Genomic DNA, 6,010 nt, shown 5'->3' on the forward strand with positions numbered 1-6,010 from the left:
TAAAGCTTGGGAGAACATACTAATGAAAGAAATTATGTAAACGGTTTAGAATAAACTTTAGGAAAAGATAATTGTATGTGTTTCTTTGGTTTTGATTGTGATATCTGTACTAATACTGAATGCTGAATGGTAACAACAACAACATGGTGCATTATCTGTCCTCAAACAAATATTTAACAATGTATTTGACATAATCAAATATTTATAACCTTTGTTATGCTGTACGAAATCTCTGGAGCTACAGTAATGTGAGTCCATAATCATTAAAGCATTTTGTGTCATGTAACTGCATCAAATGGTCCCAGCGACTCCTATGGTGTATGAACCATAACATTAAAGGCCATATCCTTTATCCATATCCATATCCAGTGTATCCAGCACAAGCTGAAATATTAACATCTCAATTTACATACAAATTTCCATGCATCTAAAAGCAAAAAACTCTTTACCAAGCCATTTTCCTATTTTGAATAATAGGTGGTTTTCTGAGATCCAGTTGATTGACAAAACAAAGACATGACTAGTGCATTAAAGCAATTGTTTATTGCCACTGAATCATGGCGTATGTATAATTTTGCTGTAAATGGTTATTAACTGACACAGAAACCATGGATTTGTATAATAGCTGGTAATCATTCCACCTCAGGATGTGTTTTCACCGTCATACACAGGGTTAAAGAATTAGAGTGTAGTCAATTACATTTAGCAGGTCACAGAAATTGATTTACTGCCTAAGGAATGATTTTTTTTTTTTTTTCCTGCTGGGCTTTGGCTCTGTGGTGGCATTCTGCTCACATAATCAAGGATGAGCGTTGCCTGTCTACCCAATCTACTACTTGGTCCCACAGGAAAAGATGACTTGCAACAGGAAAACCTGCATGAATACTAATTTACCTACTTGGCTTTAACAGCTTTTGCAAGCCAATCTCATAGGAATTTGTAGAATATGATGCCTTTCCATCTTTCCATGTTAATTACCCAAACTGAAAATAGGGACAGCAAGAGATGGGGACAGAGGAAGAGAGTGTAAGGCATAGAGAGAGAGAGAGAGAGAGAGAGAGAGAGAGAGAGAGAGAGAATCATGGGAATAGCTATAAGCAGGGACTCTCTGCTCTCCATCCTAAATGCGGTTAATTATAATGTGATTTGAAGCATCTCGAGCAGGAATCTGGCAATCTAGATTTGGAGCTCTCTGACCACAGCTCCAGTTTGGGTCTCTTCATTATGGCCCAGAATAGCCAGTCCTTCTCGTCCCCTCAGCCTAAGGATCACAAAAAAACAAACCACAAGCAGAGGTAAAACTGGGGCACATGGGTTCTGTTCACTCCAGCCATGTTTAGAGAAGATTACCATGACTCCTGGACTCTTACTCCTTTAGTTACTTTCATTCAGGCAGGAGAGAACCATGCCTTTAACCTAAGTTGATGCACCAATACCTGGAGATGTTTCCAAATCCAATGCTCCAATTAGTAACTCATGTGTTCATAAAGTCATAAAGTATGATTCTTTAAAAAACGGGACCCACAGTTAAGATTACTTTCATGTGAACCATGCACATGCAAACAAAATGATGTAGTCACAGCCCAACATGGCATTTGCGTTCTCAGAAGGTAATTTACCAGCAAAATTTGACAAACCAACTGGCCAGTTCTGGTGGGATTATGAATCTTATGATATGATATATTTGTTCTCAATTGGTAATTATGCATCTGAGGGGACCAACATGTGCGGGGATCCCCAAGGCTCAATCCTCGGACCTCCTCTGCTCGACTCGACTCACTTTTGGTACCAGGTCCTTTTCTCTATGCCGTGTTACCACTGCAGACGGTCCCCCCTCATGTTTAGGATGAAACTGCTGTGACATCATCTTCAACGGGACATTCCCTGAATCATTTCAACAGCAACCAAACAGAGGATTTGCACTTCCTGAATTGTGCAGAATTGTGTACGTAGTGTGTCCATCCTAGTTTTGCAAGCTGCCAGTTTTTTCAAAACTAGTTTGAGAGAATAAAAAATTGTGACGCTATTGACGGCAGCTTGGCTGTTTAAAAACAGAATGTTTGTGCGAGTCAGGATGTCCCGTGTCGCACTAGTGACGCTTCTCTCTGACTAATCAGTGGTCTGCTGTGTTTAAACTCCACCTTCTAGCCCGCTTGGCCAAGGTGGTACCAAGAATGTTGTGTGGCTCTATTGCTAGCATCCACAACTTTTGCAAACTGGAAAATAACTGTTTTAATGTGTAACAAACTGAATTGGACTGCTTGGTGGAAACACGGCTTTAGATTCTCTTTGCGAGGGAATTAAACTAACAAATGATTGGAAGTACTTCATCTCTCTCCAGCTGACAACTCAATCTCACTCCTACCAAAGACCAAGAAACGTAAAGACATTTCACCAGTTCTCAGATATTTTCCAGTGTGTCAGAGAATGGAGTTAAATATCCTGCTTCTTGTCTTTAAATCTCTCAATGTGCTTAGGACCAAAATTAATCTCTGACTGTCTTTTACAATGTGAGCTCTTTCTGCCTCTCAGGTCAACAGGTAGAGGACTGCTAACTGTTCTCAGAGTACAAACGGAACATGGACAGGCAGCATGTAGTTGCTGTGCACCACAGAGCTAGAACACACTTCCAGATGGAGAATGCCTTAAAGAGACAGGCGCTAAAACGTCGTGTTTCAGACAGATGGTGAATACAGGTAAATTCTAACAGACAGTATGAGAAAAAGAATGTGTTTTAGCATGTAAAAATGTTCTAGTAGAAACCCAAATACAAGTATCAACCTAAAACATGACCATGATACGTCCCCTTTAATGATAACATACACATGTTACAGGAATATGCAATTGAACAGTGTAAACCTGAATATACCAAATATAACGAGTGACAAACAAAGACACCGGCACTGACAGAAATACCACAGACATATAAAACATTGAAAGAATACTGTGATATTTTGAATTCTGGTGGATTCATTTTTGTCAACAATACATATTTTTGTCAAATTACAATTTAAAAGAGGACAATGAGATGCATTTTTGCACAGTCAAAGGTTCAGGATAAACACTCAACCTATTGTGAACAGCCTTATTACAGATGAACTGTAAGATTCATCTTGGTTCCACACAGAAATGGAGACTTGTTCTATATATATATATATATATATGGCAAAACATATAGTCTTGTAATCAAAGCCCTATACATGTAACAGCAATCCATAAAGAAGCAGTATCCAGGGCGCAACTCAGTGCTTTTTTATAGGTCCACTGAAATCCTCCGTAAAGCATCACCATAATAAGGGTTTTAGGCGTCCATGCTGAACAGATTTTCACTTGGCCCTTTGTGTCGGAGAATCTCACCTGGTCTTTGGAGTGGGGGCAGAGGGGAGGAAACCTTCCTGCCCCGACTATGGAGAGACAGCCTTCCTCTGTAACCCACTCTCATTCACAGACATCATTCATGTGCAAATCATCCTTGGACCTATTGTTCACCCACTGCGCTTTCAGATACTTGCTGAATCAAGTGACACATGCAATGGCAGGGCTGAAGACATGTTCCATATAGTGAAAAGGTATAATAAGACTTAATAATAATAATAATAATAAGCACTCACAACTAGAACAATAGCCAAATTATTTTTTTTGTGTAATACTAATAAGGTTTTCTCTTTGTTTATTTTACATTGTACGCTTTCTCCAGCATGTTTGCTGACAGGATTAGAAATGACTGTTACCGTGCTTGGAGACAAAAGTGACACATTGAATGGTTACAAGTCTCACAACCGTGTTAGCAGCTGGTTGGCTTCCATTTTGGATAAGGTGTATGATGCTTGGCTACATTTTTATTTTGCAGTAAATAATGAGTAACTCAAAGAACAGAAGATGAATTCACTTAAGTCACGGCCAATCATTTTGATTAAAAGCTTGAAAAGGTAAAGAAGTGTAGTATCTTTGCAGCATTAAAATAACTTAAGGGTCTCTATGGTGATTGAGTGTGGCAATTATAACAAGACAGATGCTGTTAATTATGACATACTACATCAGTGAATGACGACTAAAAGCCATAGAAAACACCTTACTGGGCCAAAGCTCTTTGTTAATGAAACATAAAACAAAACATTGTTGGTAACATTTTAACAAATAACAATGTTTTACACATAATGAATCAGATGTAAAAGTAATTACAACAGAACAGGATTTAGGGGAATATAACCATATTCAATATTTCATCATTTGTAAAAGAAAAAAAACTTCCAATTACTGATCCTGTATTGAAGTTTGCATCTCAAAGTCCTTTTGCTTTGATGTTGTTTTTCATGACAAACATTTTGACATGTCACAGTAGGAAAAGCAGGTGTACATAATCAAACTTAAGAGTCAGGGAGGGATCATGAAAATCGATACAGTACGTCCTCTGTGGACAATGTATTAAATGCCATGCCTATATCCATCAAATTGTTATTTACCAAAGTGTTGCATCAACAGAGCAAGTGACTAAGATTGCCATCCCTGCACCCATGACACTAACATGACCAAAAGGCAAATGTAATATGTTGTACTCATGTATATTGCTTTTATTTACAAAAAGAAAAACTGCAAACACTGTTATTTAGAGTTTGATACTTCCTGCAGATTAAAATAATTTAATGGTGTTACAATTTCACATTGAAAGGGTATCCCGTATATTTTTGTCGATAAGGAAACCAAATGGGGCGTAGCTGCGGATAAATTGTTGCAGTTCAAGGCACTACAGCACGACACATGAAACAAAAGCCTTGGAGACTCAATTAAGCTTTGCAAACTGACTTATTTTCGTTCCGACAAGGACAAATTCATTCATCCTTGGCAAAGTAAACATTTTACCAACAACTCTGTTGATCAGTGGAAAAGATTGTTTAACTCTATATAATGGTGGCTGATCTCTTTGAAAAAGCCCAAGCTTGTGTAATCAAAAGCACAGCCTTTTGTCTCTCTAACACACATACCAAAGAAGGTGCTGAGGAGGCCACATCAGAATGAATGAATATTTAATTGAGGCCTATTGAGGCAGAAGATCAAAATGGCCTTGCTCTTAATGATTATTCAGTGATTAAAAAAATAAAAGTAGGCTCGGGGAGAATGGAAGGTGCACATTCGAGAGCCTCGGCTTGTCCAGCAGGCAGGAATATATTACACAAACATATGAGAGCAAAACCCTAGCACAGCAGATGAATGTGTTTAACTTTCCCACTTGCTTTCATGCATGTGTACCCCAACTTCAGACAATATTAAAATCTTACTCGAACAGAAATCCATGCATAATTCCCATTTTAAAAGCACAAAGAGGATTGGCAGACTTTTCAAAAAAGAAACCAATACTAGTTTGTCATGATTACTCATGCATGGAACGCATGGAATCGACTAACATGGAGGGATACATGCACTATTTCTGATGTTAGTTGCACAAGTGTCTTGGGTTAACAATTCAGACGCATGCAGGAGACGAGAATGCAACACACCAATGAAAGAACAGTGACCCCTTCTTATTGGAAGTTGTCTGGACAAAAAGCAGGTCAATCAGGCTTGTAAGGGAGCAAGACCCTCCTCTCAACTTTCCAGACACTCATGGCAGCAATTGGTGAGGGAAAAAAAAAAAAAAGGCTGAATTGATGTGGACTGAACACGAACGGCTTTAAGCTCAGCACTTGATAGCGTGCCAGACTAAAAGGAACAGGCTTGCATTCTCATAAAACAAGATTTATTGCGAGCTCACATTCAAAAGTATATTTATGTTTTTTTTGTGTATCATGTAACCTTGTCCAGTCCTAAATCTTTGTTCCCACGATTCTATCACTGTACTTTTTATGTACAACACCATATTTCTGAATAACATACCATACATCAATGACACCTCATGTCTACTCACTGTGCTGTACATGCTGCACAGCTAATTTAATGCGATTTGACGAAAAATACTGTCAGCGATCTAAATTATCACTATAAACATCAAATTTGGCAGCTACAAGCTACAACT

This window comes from Anarhichas minor, unplaced genomic scaffold (assembly GCF_050575085.1).
Source record: "Anarhichas minor isolate MPS153535 unplaced genomic scaffold, ASM5057508v1 ptg000040l, whole genome shotgun sequence".
NCBI lineage: Eukaryota > Metazoa > Chordata > Actinopteri > Perciformes > Anarhichadidae > Anarhichas > Anarhichas minor.